General features: G+C 32.4%; 1 protein-coding gene across 1 annotated transcript in view; it reads right to left on the bottom strand.

Annotated features, from left to right (window-relative positions):
- LOC113515237 (putative metabolite transport protein HI_1104) overlaps positions 1 to 18,812 on the bottom strand; it is a 63,969-nt gene extending 45,157 nt beyond the window's left edge. Inside the window, exon 1 of the mRNA XM_052895998.1 lies at positions 18,507 to 18,812. The gene's annotated coding sequence lies outside the window, so the exon portion shown is untranslated. The remainder of the gene's footprint in view (positions 1 to 18,506) is intronic.
- Between the last annotated feature and the right edge of the window lie 2,206 nt (positions 18,813 to 21,018).

Raw genomic sequence — 21,018 nt, 5'->3', positions numbered from 1 at the left:
GTGCGTGTGTGCGTGCGAGCGTACGTGCGTGCGTGCGTGCGTGAGGTCGTGAGTACGCGCGCGCTTTTGTGTGTGTGCGCGTGTGTATGAGTCAGAGAGAGAAGGAAAGAGAGTGTTTTGTTTTTGTCATTTCAGTTTTAATTTTCCACTTTTAAACACAAGCCTCCCCATACATATATATACTGCCATAAGGAGCAGTCCTGACTCACATGTCTCCACTAACATTCTACATCATATTTGAGATCGTCGCTCCATCTAAGTTATAATTTTTTTATATTACTTACAGATAAAGATCACTTTTGCAAATAAATGCAATTATGCACGTACAAACAATTATGATTAATCTGTGCACAACGAAATCCTTCACCTAAATTATTAAAATAACTGATTATCTTCTTTCATGATTATGCATTCCTGGTACCCAATGAGCAGTGAAGGCGCATAAGCTTTGGACATGTCGTTATAATGGTTCTTTAATTAGTCATGGTGGTTTCACTGGAATGATGGAATGAGGTCACATTGTCAATTTAATAATATTTAAGATTTTTTTATATAACTTACTATAATAACTACTATTATAAGTTTATATGGACTAAATTATATGGACTAAACTTTTTTTATGCGTATTTGGAATATTACTCATATTTTTTTGTGACATGTATGTTTTCATACATTTTGATTATTATGTTGCAGAAAAAAGTCACGTGATATTTATTATTAAAAATTTTTTTAATCTACTTTCTTTATTCTATACTCTATAACGAGATTCTTTTTAATTTGTATTTTTAAGCGTAGGTGATGCTTCTAAGAGGGCGATTTGTTTACTTTTTTGTGATCATATTTTTTGTGATTACGTTACTTTTCATGCAGACTTTATGATTATTTTTGGAATTAAAAAGGTTTATTTCCGTATTGGTTCCATTGTTGCAGTTTCATTTAAAGGAAAATTAGTTTTTAAATCTTCATTTTAATCTTAATTTGATAAGAGAAGTTTACAATTTAGTCTTTGTTTTTACTCAAAAAAGTGTTGCAATATAAAAAAAAAATTAACAAAATATCAAAAATTTGCCTACTAAAGCTAATATAAAATAATAATTATATTTCTATCTATCTAGCCGTGTAAAGACGGGGTGGATTGCTAGTAAAATATAATTTAATCTGGTTCTGAAACCGCATCGGTCCTATATAGTATCACGTAATAATGTCAAGGTCGCGCGACAATGACTGCGCATCTTAATGTTATTGAAGATAATTATTTTATCATTATAGGTATATCATACTATGCATTATTGTATGGTTGTTTTCTTACACAAAACCTTCACGTTTTTTTTTTATATAACTTAGAATGGTATACAAGCTGACGGCCCACCTGATGGAAAGTGGTAACCGTCGCCTATAGACATGAGCAGTACCATGGACATAACAGAGTATTCTGTTTCGCCCATGATACCCCCCATGCGTTGCCATTCCTGAGGACTCAGGTGTTATTCCTCTGTACCCAGTAAATTCACGCCATATCCCACCCTTCAAACCGAAACACAGCCATGCAAATACAACTGCTTCACTGTTGAAACACGAATGGGACAGAGGTACCCAAGCAATCGACTTTTGTACAAATTCACGTGCAATATATTTGAACATGTAGCTCGAAAAGGTTTTTAAAGTGTCTCTCTCAAAAACTATAACGGTTCAAACTAATTTACCCCTTCGTTGCATGATTTTTTTTTTATTGGCGAAATAAATCAAGATGATATAATGCATGTTCCAAATTAAAAAACAAATTGTTAAAAAAATAAATTTGATAGCTATGTTTTGTTTTTTTCTGCAATGGAAATTAAAAAGGTATACAGACACGATCAATTTAAAGTAAACTTGTTCATTTATATAATTTTTGGACATTCAAATTGTGATGGAAATTTCCACCAATATGCAGATTGTATTTCAAACAAAAAAAACAATTTCAATTTTGTCAAATCAGTAATTTTGATTCAAAAACTAAAATACTGTACTGATTGGGATAACATTGCAGTGGAATCAATCTGTAAATATATCCTTTCAGATAAGAAAATAATTTTCCAATTCGGTTTACAACTGACGAAGTTATGATAGTAAAAAAAAAAAACTAATTGTAAACGTCCTTCTTTTTGAAGTCGGTTGACAAATAAGGTGTAAGTTAAGATGGCGGATTAAAAATGCTTATAAACAAGTCTATTTAAATATAGACGATTTGAATTTGAATATATTTTAATCTGTACTTTATTTATTGATTAATTATAACTTTTTAATTTGTCATTAGATATTTTTACGTTTTTTGTGTAATAAAGATTTAAAAAAAAAATTAATTCTGCACGGATTGTTTACAGTTGAAAATTTAATTTCACTCACATTTAAATTAAGAACCTCTTCGTTTTTGAAGTCACTTAATAACTTTTATGGATAGAGTGCCTGCAAACGAATGGCTTGTCAAACAGATATATTATGGTATAACCCTATTCACGCACAAAAAAAGGTTGGTCTGTTTTAGGCGACGTATTTGTATGGTGAAACACACTTTGTACGCACAACGGCCCAAATAAGAGGCTAAGCGCCTCTAAGAAAGTAGAGTCCTATTTACATTACATTACATTACTTGGTGACACTCTGTCTATATAATCCAAGAATATAAGAATAAAATATATCGTATGACAATATTGTCTATTTGTTACGACCTTGAAATAATTTCAAATTTGCATAACCAATGCAACTTCCGCAAAGAAACAACTAATATTATGACGTAATTAATTTATCGCTCCCATACTGCATACTAATAAAGACATAAAATTTGCCTAACAACATGCAAAATGCATTAAATTAATAATACAAAATCAAACAATGTAATATATTTTTTTAATAAAATATATTACAGGTAGTAAACTAAATTCCGTCATCTATATTAAGGTTGTCAACTTTTTTTAAATTAATTAAATTAGGTATTACACGGAATTGTTTTTTAATTAAGATTAATAATGTTATTTTTATTTGTAAATTTGTAATATATGTAATATAAATATACCAGAGGGGGACTTTGTATAAAAGTCGTTTGCTTGGATACCTTTATCCTATTAGAATTTCTACCGTGAAGCAGTTGTGTTTGTATAGCTGTGTTTCGGTTTGAAGGGTGGGATATGGCGTGAATTTATAGGGTACAGAGGAATAACACCTGAGTCCTCAGGAATGGCAACGAAAGGTCATGGGGGAAACAGTATACTCTGTTATGTCCATGGTACTCCTCATATATATAGGCGACGGTTACCACTTTCCATCAGATAGGCCGTCAGCTTGTTTGCCATTCTAAGTTGCATATAAAAAAATTTTTACACATACCCACATAAAAAGTTAAAAGTAAAAAAAACCGTTTTATTCTCCCTTAAATACATTACAAAAAATTTTGCAATTACTTTTGAAGTTTCTAAATAGTTATATGTTTATATATTTATTAATTTAGACTTTAATACACAGTGAAATTGTACATATATTTTTCTATCTATATGTCTGTCCGTAGCTGGAGTGGATCGCTATTTTTTTAATAACTCTCGTTATACTTTATACATTATTAGTGATAATGGTGACCCATACTACAGGTTTTAACCTATTTCAGACACCAGCTCCTCACAGCAGAGTTCCGTATTAATTTTATTTTATCCTAAATACCTCATGTGTAAATTGAAGTTGTTTGTGAGCAGACATAAATAAATATTATTATTATTATTTTTTAAATTTCATATCTCCCCTCTTAAGGAGAGGAGATGGCAAACTGACTCCCGGCAGAAGCACAGTTGGCCGGGGTTCAGTGCCCCAGAGAGAGAAACCGGCGTACAATGCGGGCAGAATCTAAGAGCACTGCTTTCTGCATCTTTCTCGGGAGTGAGCCGCCTCGGAATCCCAACCGTCTGAGATGTTGTTCCAGTCTGGTTGGGATAAGACCGTTCACCGACAAAACGATTGGAATGAGTTCGGTGGATTATTATTATTATCATTGAATTGTTTATTTCTCAGCTTTTAGCGCTGGTAATTATACTACACTTACGGGTACGTGACCAAGTGAATGCAGTGTGTATGTTTGTATGGAAGTTTATACTTTTGTATGACGGGTAGCTACTTCATCCTCATCTATATCTAAGAATTTTCTAACTATTCTGCAAGTATTTAATATAGCAGTTAATATATAAATTATTGCTTGACTATCGTATGCTAACGTAGAATCAATATCAAATTTAGTGTTCGATTACCGTGAACACGCCATAAATATCTAGCTATTGCGGATAATGATAGCTGAATAGTTGTTAAGTAATCTCAAGCGATTATTGTTAGTTATTCTAGTTGCGAGTTCGTGATACGTGCTTGATTTGTGGGCGGTAGATTCAAATATTTTAGGTTAGTCTTTATTGTGAATTTATTTATTTAAACTTCAATGCACAATTATATAATATAGGGAAATGTACATATGGCGGACTTAACACCTAGAGGCATTCTTTACCAGTTAACCATGAAACAAGCAGAAAATTAAGTAGGCGGTGCATTTACTACTAAAACATAAATCACGTGCTCTACCGCTCGTACAACGGATTGTGCTCAGAGGAATTGTTTAATATGATGCCTACGGCCACATTCTACCATCGTACGGCTCGCCATCGACAGAGAGTTCACCCTCATACCCTACAGCCAAAATGGTCGCGTACAAAGCGGTTTCAAAGATGTTTCCCCCACCAACACTCAGGTTATGGAATGAGCTTCCTGCCGATAGCATGGGGTTCTTCAGGATCGGCGACGCACGTGTAATACCCCGAGTATTGCAAGTATTCATTGCTACGGTAACCGCTTACCATCAGGTGGGCCTTATGCTTGTTTGCCACCTCAGTGGTATAAAAAAAAATTAAAATTTATATATATATATATATATATATATATATATATATATATATATATATATATATATATATATATATATATATAGAAATTGCCATCTGTCGCCTAGACGTACCATTTTTACGCACGCATCCAAATATAATTTGCACCAACGTAAGACAAATGTGAATAGGCAATTCGTAGTCCCGTGAGCTCTATCTTAGACTACATCATTGCTTTCCATCAGGTGAGATCGTGATCAATCGCGGGACTCTTCAATATTAAAAAAAAAGATAAATAAATATCAATGAAACAATAACGTAACCAAAATGGAATGCAACAACGAATACAGCGTGATGGATATGGCACCTCTCATCCACTACTCCTGAACACTTCTACCCAAGGGAGACCAGACATGAGAATTTAAAAAAATCACCATATAAACTAATTTTATTTATATATAAATATATAAGTATATTGTACTATTTGGAGTGACGACCTCAAATGCGTTGCAGGATGTCAGTGGATGCAGGTGGCTCAGGACCGTTCCTTATGGCAGTCTATGAGGGAAGTTTATGTGGACACAAACAACAACCAACAGTGGGCGGATAATGACTGAAACGATGATGATGATGATGAGTAATATATTGTACTTTTTTTTATACAACTTAGAATGGCAAACAAACTAACGGCCCACTTGATGGAAAGTGATAACCATCGCCTATAGATATGAGCAGTACCATGGACATAACAGAGTATACTGTTTCGCCTATGATACCACCCAATGCGTTGCCATTTCTGAGGACTCAGGTGTTATTCCTCTGTACCCTGTAAATTCACGCCATATCTCACCCTTCAAACCGAAACACAGCCATGCAAACACAACTGCTTCACGGCAGAAACATGAATGGGACAGAAGTACCCAAGCAATCGACTTTTGTACAAAGTCTCCCTTTTTATATTATTTACTAGCTTTTTACCTATTACTTAATACGCGTGGATTTCAAAAGCAATTATATCAAAGAAACAGATCACTTCTAAATGGCGAATCAAGAAAAAACATACACCAGTTTTTAAATCAAACCTTCAGGAAAAAAAAAAAACTTTAAAAGCTGCATGCAGAAGTTATAACGTAATACCAAAACAAAGATAAAAAACCATATTAAAAAAAAATTGTGGCTTCTATTGATCTTATCAAGAACCCTCATATTATATATTTTTTTAAATAACATCTCATATCTATTACAATTTTATTTTATTAGGTGAATTTCGTATTTGATTTCTCTTTGTTTTGCTTATCCAACTACTCCATTATCCACTTTGTTACCACTTATTGCTGAAAACAACTTTTTGCTTTGAAATGGTTGCCTTCAGCAATAAGGCTGCCTTGTTACATACATACTATTTGAACGTATCTACTTATTGTTATAAATCGTCGAATATATAAAGTGGTTAATGAGAAAATGTATTCAGAGAGAATTGTGTACTTTTATTAGAGCAAGAAGACAAATGGTAACATAGAAGAGTAATTTTAAAATTATGATAAAGTCTATATATTAAATCATTTCCAGTCATTATAACATTTATACTGTATTTATTATTATGTAAATGTAAAATAAGTATGTTTGTGATCTCTTAATGCCTTAACGGGTAAACCATTCACTATAAAATTGTGTGTATAGCATGAAGAAGGACATAGGCTTTTTTATTCCGGTCAGTGACCATTGTCTGGGTAACGTAGACGAAGTTACAGAGTAAAAGTTAGTAATGAAATATTAATTTAAAAAATTTTTGTCAGTCTGACTCTTTCATTGGTGTATTTAGAACACACCTTTTATGTATTCCTAGTACACATTAAGAAAAAATTACATTAAATTAATTGAATAATATTTATTTATTTATTCTCACATAAATTACTAATTACTTCATTTACGTAACTTTAATAATTTATTGACAGAGTAATTCTATTGTATTCCGATGGAATACTTCCATAATATATGTTATTAAAACGTACTACGATGCGGGCTGTAAATGCATCGTACGATTAGTTGGAATGGTATTCCTGTCTGCGTTAACGGTATATGCTGGTGTGATAGGTCAGTTAGCTCATCGTGGTGAGTACACCTGGAATTTAACACGCTGGCTTCCAGGGGGACTTACGGGAAATTGACTTGACTGGGTGTATTGCTAGCAATGGGTTCTTTATTCTCCGTTACTAACAATAGTAGTAGGTTAGGTTATGCTGTATTTTTATATTCTGTGGTTGATTTAATTTTTCTTATGCAAATTAGAATGACAAACAAGCTGACAGCCCACCTGATGGAAAATGGTAACCGTTGCCTATAGATATGAGCAGTATCATGGACATAACAGAGTATGCTGTTTAGCCCATGATACCCCCCATGCGTTGCCATTCCTGAGGTCTCAGGTTTTATTCCTCTGTAGCCTGCAAATTTACTGCCATATCCCACCCTTCAAACCGAAACACAGCCATGCAAACATAACTGCTTTACGGTAAAAACACGAATGGGACAGAGGCGCCCAAGCAAACGACTTTTGTACAAAGTCTCCCTTTGCTATCTAGTCTCAGATATTATTGCAGTGAGATATAGCATTATCGAACAGGATATCTCAGAATTATATAGGAAATACATCATCAGTTCTGCATTATTCAGGCAAAGGGCGTAATTATAGTGATAAAATACGTCAAGTAATGATTTAATACTAACATAACTTTATAATGAATGTCCTTAGCTTATTGGTATAATAATCAAACGATTAATCTAACAATACTTGTTAACGATGCAATATATACCTAATTTCTGTAATAATAAAATATAAACTTATACAGTTCTTATGAGAATATTGTTCTTATGTAGTTGCTTGGTGGAACTAGTTCTACAGCAATTAGTTTTTTTTTTTTACATTTTGAATCCACAGATAAATTCTAGAAATACTTTTTTTCAACATAGACAAAAACAGCTTTAATAATTACGTTATACTAAGTCTATGGTTATAGTCGACAGTGTTCATAGTCAAATAAAAATAAAAAAAAAAAAAACTAAACGCCGGATTTTGTTGTAAATTTTTAGCACAGAAAGTGCTACATAGAATAAGCGTAACACTAATATTATAAATTCATAAATCTGTATGTGTGTCTAAAAACTTCTTAACAGTAGAATGTTGCACTTTATCTGAGTAGGTTTAGCCTCAGTTAAACAAGTTACAATGTAGAAACGCAGCATATTTTTTTATGTGAAGGGGTGGCAAAGGGTGGATTTAATAATCCTATTGCTAGCAATGCTCCATGCGGTTTCCCCTGATGACCATCGTGGTTAATATTTTAATTCAGCACGATGGGATAGTTAGTCATGGTAGGTCAGTTGACCTACATTCATCTTCACCTACCATCACTAACTGGTGCCCCGCCAGTAAATACCGATAGCGCAGGCAATGTCACCATTTCAGTATCATCCTTTAAAGAACATTCAGATTATTTGACGGAAATTAGTCACCGCAGTCCATACTACTAACAACACTAGAGGAGTTGCCGACTTTATAAACTTTGCCAAACAAACATAGTCATACTATCCTTATTAATATTATAAATGTAAAAGTGTGTTTGTTTCCTTATAGCACCTTAACGATTTAACTAATCACTATTTGGTTTTAATATTAAATTTGATATGTACTTACTATATAGGACAGATAAAGATATAGGCTACTTTATATCCCGGTTCGTAAACATATCCTAGTCACACAAACGATGTCCCGGGTAAAAGCTAGTATTAAGTAAATATATAAAATGAAAAACTGAGCTCAGATTTCTCTTTAAAAGAGAAAGATAACATATTAATCTATTATACTGGCCAGGTGGTTTGGTATAGTAATTTAAATCTGTTCTTGTAATGCTTGTTCCTGTACAATATCCTGAGGATAAAACGGAACGTTGCCACATTGTAGACTTATTCCGTCATCACACGGATAATATTTTTACATACATTCATATGTAAATAGATTGTTATGTCATACATTTTGCATGTTACACCATACACATCCGTCTTCGCGGATACCTACGCTACAAACATAGTGGCGAGGTCGATAAACGTTCTTGACCAAGCTGGTTAGCGTCGCAGAATTATTGATAACGTGTGAAGGTTTACTCGAAAACGTCATAATGATATAACATTAAACTGACCTTATGTTGAATCACTATTTGTTTACTTAATTGTTTTTCATTTACAACTCTATTCATAACATTATTTTGCAGTTTTGTTGTTGTAATGCTCTTATTTTATTGTGATGATACCTTTAAATAGTTGCATAGATTCATTTTGCAGTTTCATCAATATAAGGGCAGTGCCATCTCCTAAAATAACGTGATGATTATTTACTTACCTACCTACTCTGTGTTAATGGAAACCATCGTGAACACTTCTTGTTGAATTCGTCATGATGGGCTAACTGACCTGCTTCATCCTCACCTATCATCCTTCACGGGTATACCGCTAGCACGGGTTACCATACCATACTATACAAAAAAAAAAAATCTACTCTGTGTTGTAGTTACGAATAAGTTAAATGACAATTCGATATTCAAATTCAAATTGAATTTTCGAATTGGATTTTAGTTTTTTATTCAATTTTAAAAGATTGTGCAGCTATGTATTACTCTACAATGATCGCCTACGCACTATATTCTAAGAACTAGACGATGAGTCACTAATCGCGGTATTATTTTTCTTTTATAAAAAGAGAGCCATATTTACTCAGCAGTGGGATGTTATGGATTCTTTTGATAAATAAGAATTAAAAATACCTGTTGTAAACTTAGATTACATAGATAGTGTAGCGAGTCTTAAAAAGGTGTCAAAATTTAATCAATTAAATTGATATTTCGCTGATTCGAATTGACACATATTTTTTTAATTGGATTAAAAAGTTCTCATATTGGATCGCTCTCTTAAATTTGAATTAAAAACATTTTTTTCTTATATAATGGCGGCCATTTTTAAATATTTTAAAATTAAAACATATTTTAATTCTATATTTAAATATAAATCAAAGTAATGAATAAAGATAAGCATCAAGCACAAATCATTATGCACTTTTTACTTTGTTCTTTCAATTTAACCTTATAATTTCACCCATATACTAAGTAAAAAATGTACATTATGATATCCTCATTCACGCACTCGTGGATAAAAAAGTTGACCTATTTTTGACGAAACACTTGTATGGTGACACTCTATTTATATAAGATTGTATACTTTATGTAGCATCAACTAAGGGGATCGAGTGGTACAAGTTTACAGCAGGTTGAAGTTCTTTTTCCATCTAATTATAAAGAAAAGAGTCAAAGTATCATTAAAATTAGCATAGAAACACATTCTAGATAATATTAGTAATAAATCAAAGCATTCATAATAATAGATTTTTATTTGTACTGCTTGTGACGGGGCCAGTTATATATATATATTTTCATTTTCACAAACTACACGTCTGGGCAATAACCTATGTAACCATCTATGTACATTCATAATAAAAAGTCGACCGAAAAATCTATTTATAAAATGTTGGTAACACGGAGTTTTTCAATCTCAAATGTTCAAGTTTAATTAAATTGTGTATTCCATGTAATTTGAGGTTTCATTAATTATTTAAACAATAATTAAAACTTAGTTAACTTGCACGACAACTGGGACGGAGCGAACTTATTAATAATTACCTAAGTTGCCATAACAATGTGCAGTATCCTCGGTGCCTAAGTTTGGCGCAGTTGTATAGTCTATATAAAAGACTATATATATAATGTCCTATAACTATTTTATATATAGTTCATAGGTGTATATTAAATTTATTGCAAGACAATTTCAATTGTATTCTTCATTGTCAACATTTTACTGAAATAGGTGTTATCTTGCGGAAGTCCTTATCATTGGTTACTTGCATTTTTTTTTTATGCAACTTGTTTGGCAAACAAGTTGTTGGAAAGTGGTAACCGTCGCCTATAGACATGAGCAGTACCATGGACATAACAGAATATACTGTTTCGCGCATGATATCCTCCATGCATTGCTATTCATGAGGACAAGTGTTATTTCTCTGTACCCTGCAAATTAAATATGACCCGTGATTTCGTTTGCATAACCGAGATGTATCTCAAAATGTATAGCAGAGAATAATTTTGCCTGCTTGGGTATCTTATAATAATAACACTTCCCCCTATTGCTGAGTTTAGCTAGTAATTGCCAAGCTTAACAGGCGGATTGGCAACCGCAGTTAGACTATTGGCGCTGTTCTGCTGCCCCTCCCTCGACTAATAAGTTATCTTAGTCGACACTTATGATGTCCATGAGACAGGTAGGGGTGGCCTATTCCATACCACACGGCAGTGTATTTATTTATGTATTTAAACTTTAATGCACAGTGAAACTATGTACATATAGCGGACTATGTTCTCTACCAGTCAACCATTGGGCACACCATGAAATAAGTAGGCGGTGTATTATTGAATAGAGGAAATATAAAAAGTAATATTATAAATATATAAATAGACTAATATAAACATATAAATAAAATATTAAATAAATAAATGCATAAATATTACCATAACAAACAATTAACTGTATTAGAAGAGCAAAAGACACTAGAGGGAGACTTTGTACAAAAGTCGATTGCTTGGGTACCTCTGTCCCATTCGTGTTTCAACCGTAAAGCAGTTCTGTTTGCATAGCTGTGTTTCGGTTTGAAGGGTGGGATATGGCGTGAATTTACTGGGTACGGAGGAATAACACCTGAGTCCTCAGGAATGGCAACACATGGGGGGTATCATGGGCGAAACTGTATACTCTGTTATGTCCATGGTACTGCTCATGTCTACAGGTGACGATTACCACTTTCCATCAGGTGGGCCGTCAGCTTGTTTGCCATTCTAAGTTGAATAAAAAAAAAATTAGAACAATCTATGACTTAAACAAATTAACCAACAAGATTAAGTTTAAAAGGAAAGTGAGAAAAAAAAATAAAAGGAATAAAGTTTAAAAAACAGCCTTTTTAAAGAATAGAATCGTAATTTATGATTAAAAGCTAGTTTACTTAGGATAGATTATATATACATCATTTGTTTTGTATTTTTTTGTAACCCATTCCTTAAAACTGGTGTTTGTACCCATTAAGTAATATGATCTCAAGAAAAATAAACTATACCTACAGTACAAAGCATGAACACACCTATTATTAAGGGGGAAGGGATTGTTAGTAATGGGGAGGTTAGTCCCCATCGCTATCAATATACCTTAACAGGTCGACCTCCACGCGGTTCCCCCTGGAAACCATCGTAACTAATTTATCATTGGATTCGTCACGATGGGCTAACTGACCTGCCTTTCCATCCTCACCAATCATCTCTCACTGGTGCCCCGCTAGTGTATACCAATAGCGCAGGCGGGGTAACCATTCCATTATCATCCATCAAAAAAAAAACCACACCTATTATTATGTATTGCCATATATATATATATATATATATATATATATGTTTACATATAATACATAATGAGTTTACTTCCGCATTGTTTCAATTTTAATTTTGCCTCAATCGAATTTGCTTTTTTACAGAGTAAAATCATAAATTTATTAACACGGAAAAATTTGCAAACCGGAATAATTTTATGATGTGATTCTATGACTATTCATGTACGAATGGCTACCATTTACACACAATTAAAAATAATAAAGCATTTTAAAATGATGTTTTTGTCTCATTTTATTTATTTATTTTTTTATAATTTTTCCTGTGCAATTGTGTTACAACAATATCGTAAGTAATTGAGACGCCTGTGAGTGTTTATTTAATAAACTTGTTTACACTTTTTTTTTTTTTATTAAAACAGTACCAGGGATAAAATATCAATATAAGGTTAAATTGAATATTTAACAAAAACAAGATGGGCAAAAACAATTAATGCTTTGTTTTTTATTCGTTCACATTTTTATTGTTAAAAGTTTCGCAGGCAGAGATTATATTTTAATATAATCCCGGTATAGAAGGGGCTACCCTTCCTTTCCCGTGGGTGAAAAAAAATTACTAAGGGAACTTACTGACAAGGTATGGCAGCAGCGTCCCTCTTAAACCATCACCAAAAACTAACGGTTACGAACCCGCCTGCAAAGCGTGACAACTACTACATCCAGCCAATAGAGGAAAGTCTATGGTATATATTTAACAGTGGACAGTTTACGGCTTATATGATACTAACGATGAACGCTTTATCAGTTCAGTCGATCATTTTAATAATTTACATACATATAATGTATGAAATAGAGAAGAACATAAGCAACATAGTTATGTTAACGCGAACGAGGCAGCGAGACGTAGCTAGTGAAAAATAAAAAAAAACCTTCACAATGGCCGTGAACTTCAAGAAACTGGTTGAATACAAGTGAAAGGACCACATTATGCATAGATGGCGTTATACCGTAAAGTGCAAATATTTAATGAATTCCCGTATCGAATTGATAATAAATTATTTTGGAAAAACCTGTTCATGTTTCTCCCACGTTATTTTTTTTTATGTCTTTAATGAACTAATTAATAATCTATTAGTTTGATAATAAAGTCACATTAAGGAAGTCTTGTATTAACTGTACAAGTTCAGCTTGGCTTAGAATTATAGATGGCGCTGTGCGATTAGCTAAATTGTATTTATTTATTTAAATGTAATCATATTGATTTTAATAATAAATAATAAAATTAGTGGCATTATGCATTTATTGACATTAACTAACATTTTACAGACACGGAAATCTAGGAAATTTAATTCTATGATCTTCATTTAATAATTAAAACAAGGTTTTTGTTTAATTTTTGCTAAACGAAAATTTGCATAATTATTAGAGGGTGACTTTGTACAAACGTCGTCTGCAAACATTCAAAATTTGCTAAATTTAAATTATCTATGATAATGATGATATAACTGTTAAATGCCCACTGCTGGACATAGGCCTCCCTTTTGACCTCTCCAACCGCCGCCAACCTGCTTGCCAAGCGTGGCAATTACTGGCAAAACTTCGCTTATGTGGGAGGCTTATGTTCAGCAGTAGAGAGTTAACGACTGATATGATCATAAAATGATGAATATCAGGAATAACACCTGTGTCCTCAGGAATGGTAAGGCGGAGGGGGCCCTTAGGGAAGGCTTATACTCAGCATTGATGTCTAAAATGGTACTGCTCATGTCCGCGCGGGGGGGGATTAGGCGGCGGTTACCGTCTTTTCATCATCAGATGGACCGTTAGCATGTTTACCATTCTAAATTGTATAATAAAAATAATATATTATCTGTGGTAAGGTTTAACAGTTTTGCGTAAACACATCCACGCTGTGTGCGTATTTAATTACCTTTTGCTACGGATATTGACCTGCAGCTGTAACCACTATTCAGAGATAAAATAAATTATTTTAAATGACACAAAGAAAATATTAAGTCAATAAGTTCTCATGTAAAATTATGTACTGATGTTACTGTATTTATCTACGTGTGTTTATTTATTTATTTACACTTTATTGCGTCACTTAGAAAACAATAAATATAGTGAATTTAAATTATTTAATAATATTTATTTTACATATAAATGCATATATATATATATATATATATATATATATATATATATATATATATATATATATATATATATATATATATATATATAATGTATGTATATTTTATCAGGTGAGCCACATGCAAACGAGCATACGGCTCACCTGATGGTAAGTGACTACCGCCGCCCATGATCACCCACAACACCAGCGGCATTGCAGGTGTACTGCCGGCCGTGCTTGTTTATAGTAGTACTGCATTCGAGTATTCTGTCACTTCCCTAAAGTTAACTGGGAGAAAATGTTTTTAGCATTAAGTCCGCCTTGTACGTATACATGTACTAATGAATAAATAAATAACAATAAAATACTTAAAAGTATTTTATTTGTGAATACATATATATTATATTGTATATAAAAATCAATCAGACCAGTACAAGCAGAGACACAGAATATAAAACATGTATTTTACAGACAGTATGTCAAATCTACACTATAAAAGTTGTTAAATATTGAATGTTTTTTATTTCTTCATTAAGCTGAATGGTATAAGAAGTATTTAATCAAAGCATAATAAAGGATTAATCATACTAAGTCCTTTTTTGTAAACGTACATAGTTCCAATGTATATGTATGTTAACATGTAATCAGAGAACACGCGATATTATAAAATATGGTACAAAAAATAAGTGAAGTATACAATTATGAATCGGAACATCATAGACGAGTGGTTCATCGGCCCGCGCAAAACATCACGAGGTTGATCTTGGCCGAAATCCATACATTTGTATGTCACGGGCCCAGCGTCCTTGAATAGGGAATAAGGTTTTTTTTAATGGAGTCCAAATGGAACGGTATTCCCTCTTACGCTGTCTGTATACGCTGGTAGGGTAGAGTGATGGTAGGAGAGGAATTTGGGTCAGTTGGCCCATGTAGGAGAATTTTTTTTATACAACTTAGATTGGCAAACAAGCTGACTGCCCACCTGATGAAAAGTGATAACCGTCGCCTATATACATGAGCAGTACCATGGACATAACAGAGTATACTGTTCCGCCCATGATACCCCCCATGCCTCCCATTGCCATTCCTGAGGACTCAGGTGTTATTCCTCTGTACTCGTTAAATTCACGCCATATCCCACCCTTCAAACCGAAACACAGCTATGTAAACACAACTGCTTCACGGTTGAAACACGAATGGACGACAAACGGATAGACACACGGACAACAACAACAACAACGGGTTCCGTTTTAGCTTTGGAGTTACAGAATTTCAAAAAATCCAACATTCTTGCTCGGCCTACCTTCCTCCCCATAGATTGGATCTTTGACGACTTTAAACATAATATATTATATATGACGAAGATTTACATAGACAATGTCAAATGAAGTGCAATGTGCATGCATCTAGATTAACCTCTAACAGTATAATAAAAAACTTAAATTGTCTATGGCACCGGAGTCACGCCGCGTCGTTAGTATTCGTGACAACATTATGCAACTTACCTACATATTCCAATAAAAAAGTAAGGCATGATGACATCTCTATATGATACATGGTTGCCTGGTAATTTAGGTCTTATATCTACCGTGTGTACCTTTGTTATGTATTTAATTAATATATTATTATAATTATTATTACTATATTAACCTATTTAGGAGGGGGGAAAGGGATTGTTAGTAATGGAGACTGAGAATCCCATTGCTAGCAATATACCCAACCAGGTCGACCTCCTCGCGGTTCTCCTTGGAAACTATTATGGTTAATTCCCGATGAATTCATCATGATGGGCTAACTGGCCTGTTTTCATTCTCATCTATCATCGTTCACTGGTGCTCCGCCAGCGTATCCCGTTAGCGTAGGCGGGGTTACTATTTCATTTTCACCCAACAAAAAAAAACCTATTTAGGAGCTCAATTCTAAAACCACAACTACTGTACCCGTTTGGGGTGAAAAGGAATTGTTAGCAATGGTGTTTGACAACCCCATTGCTAGTAATATGCCCTATTCGGTCGACGTTACCTATTACGTCACGTGGTTCCCCCTGGAAACCATCGTGACCAATTCTTGTTGAATTCGTCACGATGGGCTAACTGACCTGCTTTATCCGCACCTATCATCCTTCACTGGTACCCCGCCGGTGTATACCGATAGCGCGGGTGGGGTTACCATTCCATTAACATCCATTAAAAAAAACTGTAGCCATTTAAAATTATAATATTAATATTAGTATTGTAAGTTAAGAAAATACAGTTATGTTTTTATGAAATAAATCTCATTTCATTTCATTTCAATTAAAGACTGTGTCCACTAAAAAAATCGATTTCAATTGTGACAAAACTAATTATTTCAATTTAAAAACTAAAGTACTAACCTGATTTTGACAATATTTCTATAGTACCAATTTTACCAATTTGTAAATATACCATTTCTGATAAAAAAATAATTTTCTATATCGGTTTATAATTGACGGAGTTATAAGGTAACAAATATAAAAAAAAAAACAATACAACTGATATGAGTACCTCTTTTTTTTTTGAGGTCGTTTGATAAATAAATTATATTTACCATAAGTATTTATGTATATTGTTGCTTTAGAGTTGATTAAGATACGATGGGTCTATCTTATATCCTATATTGTTTAAAAAGATGAAAGTCTCTAAATAAATAAAAAAAAAAAAAAAAAAAAAACTATATGGCTAGTAAGATAACAAAAAAGAATACGGTCCGCTTAACTCTTTTATAAATCTGTTAAAAAGAAATTGAAATTAAAACAAAAAAAAAAAATTTACGCAGACAAAGAAAAATTAGATGATAAATGTCTCAAGGTATTTTTTTTTATATATAATATAGCATAAACACTTATTATATTGGTATTCAGTAACAAGAAATTATTTAATAGGCCAAACAATACCGAATATTTATGAGCACATTAATAATCTAATAATAATATATCTAGAATATTTATTAAAAATCAGGGCTCCGTACCCCGGCTCCGTACGTAGATAGTTGTGATTATTCTAGGGATTACTAATTCTATTGTTAATAAAATACAGCTCAATTAACATCTACATTATCAGCAAACAACGTATGCTGATAATCTAATTTTCTATAGTGTGAAATAAATTATAATTTCTAATTGCTTAAGTACTTTTTCAGTTATTCATTTTAAACAAGAAAAAAAAAACAATTCCTTCCTTTTTATAATATGAGTTTAGATTTTTCAGAGAAAGTTTGATGTATTACTATAATATTTTTAATAATATTTTTACAATAAAAAATCTAATATAAAATCTAATAGAAGAACTTTTTTTTCGAAAAATATAACATTCAAAGAAATTATTTTGCTTAATATCTATAAAAATAAGTACTTAATGCTATAAAACTAAGTAATACGAGAAAAAAAAAAAAACAGAAAAGTACAAAGGAATAAGCAAATAAGAACCCATATAATAAATAGACAATAGTCAATACAATGCTTAAAAGGTTCATTGTAATGTAGGAATTAAAATAGAAATCTATGTTTTAAAAAATAAAATATGTGATTTAAGACAATTGTAGAAAAAAAAGAAACCCTAATGATTGCAAATTCTTTATTGCACTTGACAACAAATATAATTATCTAAGTTGAAGAAGAGGAACGAATTCTTCAAAATTAATATTAGTACAATTATTGCACATATATTTACATAAATAGACAAATTAATAAAAAAAAAAAAAAAGAAACATGACTATATTTTCTCCGTTTCCTTTTAAAACAATACAAAGAATTAAAAAGTAATAAATTATTATTTTCTTATAATATTTTTTATACAAAAAGAAACTTCTTAATTCACTTGTATTTTTTGTATGTATGTATGATACGATATTTTCACCAACTCTTAAACAATTAATTTGCAATCGTTAGGGTTTACACTCGTGTTGATCCTATAAAATGTATCACATTTAAGTTATTGTTTATTTTTGGAGAAAAGATTTTAACTATGTTGTTAAAGTAGTCTAAAGAAGAACATACCTTTTTGTCACTTAGAAAAAACACTATTTGATTTACACAGCTTATAACACCATTCAAAAATCCCGCCAAAATATGCCCGCGAAATTCAAACTTCGAACACGAAACGTGTTGTAAAAAATAAAATTCTTGCTTTGCAATACACAATCTATACTAGGATATGTGTCTATGGTACAATTTTTTTTAATACCCAGGCGTTCTGTATACAGCCTCTTCTTTTTAATTTTAATTAGGCTGTAGCAGAAACGCTAGCGCGTGCGCCGTAGTATACTGCGCGGCGGTTAGTCGGCTACTAAACAAGCTAGATCCCTTACTAGCCTTGAAAGCTACTGAAAGCCCCGCCCGCCTATCGCATTCTTTGGTATTAATTGGACCAACGTTTCTTAGTAACAAGTCGCGGTGGTCCTAGGTTTTTTTTTTTATTAACATAGGAGTGTAAAAACCCGTGGTATAAACTTAACAATCAGGTATATTGACGTCAGGACCCTACATGTTTATATACTCAGTTACAAATAAGTAGTTTTGAATTATTATAATAGAGATAAGCTTAAAATAAGAATGTAAGAAGATAATGTGCATTTTACAATTTACATTTTACCTGTTACAATTTACATTAAACGATTTATGAGTACTAACCTTCATTGTGATATTTTTTCTCTTTGTATGAGTATTAACAGTTGGTATACGCTGGCGGGGCACCAGTGAGGGATAATAGGTGATGATAAAAACAGGTCCTCGAAATTCAAGCACGGTAGTTTCTGGGAGAAACCACGTGGAGGTCGACTTGATGGAGCTATGCTGGATGCTAGCAATGAGGTTTTTAGATATAAGAATCAAGATCCAGAAGAATAACATATATCAAGTCAATTTTCATTTCGGTCAATCTATCTATATTGTATTCCGTTCACATATGAAAAAACTAGTAAGCAGAAATCATGGAAAATAACTACCTAGTAAAAATTATATTTAACATCCGTGGAAATTATTTTATTGTGAAATTATAAAAAAAAAATTAGACCTTCTATTTTATCTATGGCAAAAACTAACATTTTTAAAATTATCATTCCAAGTCACGTATATTATCTTTGAATATTAGCCAGCCAGTAGCATTCTTATTGCCACCCGATCCATACATTAGGCTCTAAGAAGCGGTTTTTGTTCACCTTTATGTTTTATTTCATTTCCAAGAAATGGATATAATCAGAATAGAATTCGTTACATATCCCTTGATGTTTGTTTCCTTTTTGTATTTTTTTTGTTTGGACATTAGAAGAAAAATATATTGTGTCGATTAATTTGTTTAGATAATAAAAAAATATAAGTAATTAGGAAAAGAGAGTATATGTCGCATAGTCCATTTGAATAGAATTTAATGAAAAGGTAACAAAATTTTCATAGAAACATATTCTAAATGAAATAACAAATCGAAACATTTAATTAATTAAAATATTTTTTATTAGGCAAGCATACAGCTCACTTGATGGTAACCGTTTATCGTAAATAAACCTGCAATACCAGGGGCCTGCAATAATACGCACGCGTTGCCGACCCTGAAGAAATCTTTTTACCCCTTTTTTTGAAGAACCTCATGCTGTAGTCTCTTGGAAAAACCTCTACAAATCACCTCTTTGAAATCGCGCTGTACACGACCATCTTATGGTTGGGTTAATTATTCATTTGTTTTTTTGAAACATTTATTATTTATTTAACTCTTTATTGTACCAGAAACATAAAAGTAACACATTATAAATTTAATGTCTTAATTATTATATATACTGCATATGCATATACACATAAAAACCTTTTAAAGAATTGAAATAAATACAGTCTTAGATATTTTAAATACATTATCAAGACTCAATACTTACAAATCTGATTTTTATTGCCAACGTTTTAAAGTGGATTGCACCACTTCGTGATCACGACATGACAATAAAAATCAGGTGCATAGATACTATTTACCTGCAATTGGTCCCGACAATGTATTTAAAACATGTGTCAACAACTCGATAGTTTTACTATAGCATGTTACATGCTTATTTAATTAAAAGCAATTAAAATTACGTGTTCTTTTAACTAAAAGCAAAAAATATATACTGTAAAGATACAATTCATATGGGACAAATACGAAATTAAACCCTATCAATTACAAAATGAATTAGCATAATCGGTAAAATTTTTGCAACGTCATCGCGTAACATATAACTACGCCACATTTTCTCATCCAAAATACTTCAAAGTTTAAAGACAAAGGTCTTTGACCAATGCGTGTTATTACACGGTTAACCGTATGCAAAAGCTTCAAACTACTCATTGGGCTATGGAAAGACACTAGATGGAGTGACGACTTCAAATACATTGCAGGAAGGCAGTGGATGCATTTTATACTACTTAGAATGGCAAACTAGCTGACGGCCCACCTGATGGAAAGTGGTAACCGTCGCCTATAGACATGAGCAGTACCATGGACATAACAGAGTATACTGTTTCGCCCATGATACCCCCTATGAGTTGC

The sequence above is a fragment of the Galleria mellonella genome, unplaced genomic scaffold (genome assembly GCF_026898425.1).
Source record: "Galleria mellonella isolate WM207_F2 unplaced genomic scaffold, CSIRO_AGI_GalMel_v1 utg312, whole genome shotgun sequence".
Lineage (NCBI taxonomy): Eukaryota > Metazoa > Arthropoda > Insecta > Lepidoptera > Pyralidae > Galleria > Galleria mellonella.
Note: the sequence above shows the minus strand (reverse complement) of the source record. Positions and strands in the feature narration are given on the sequence as shown.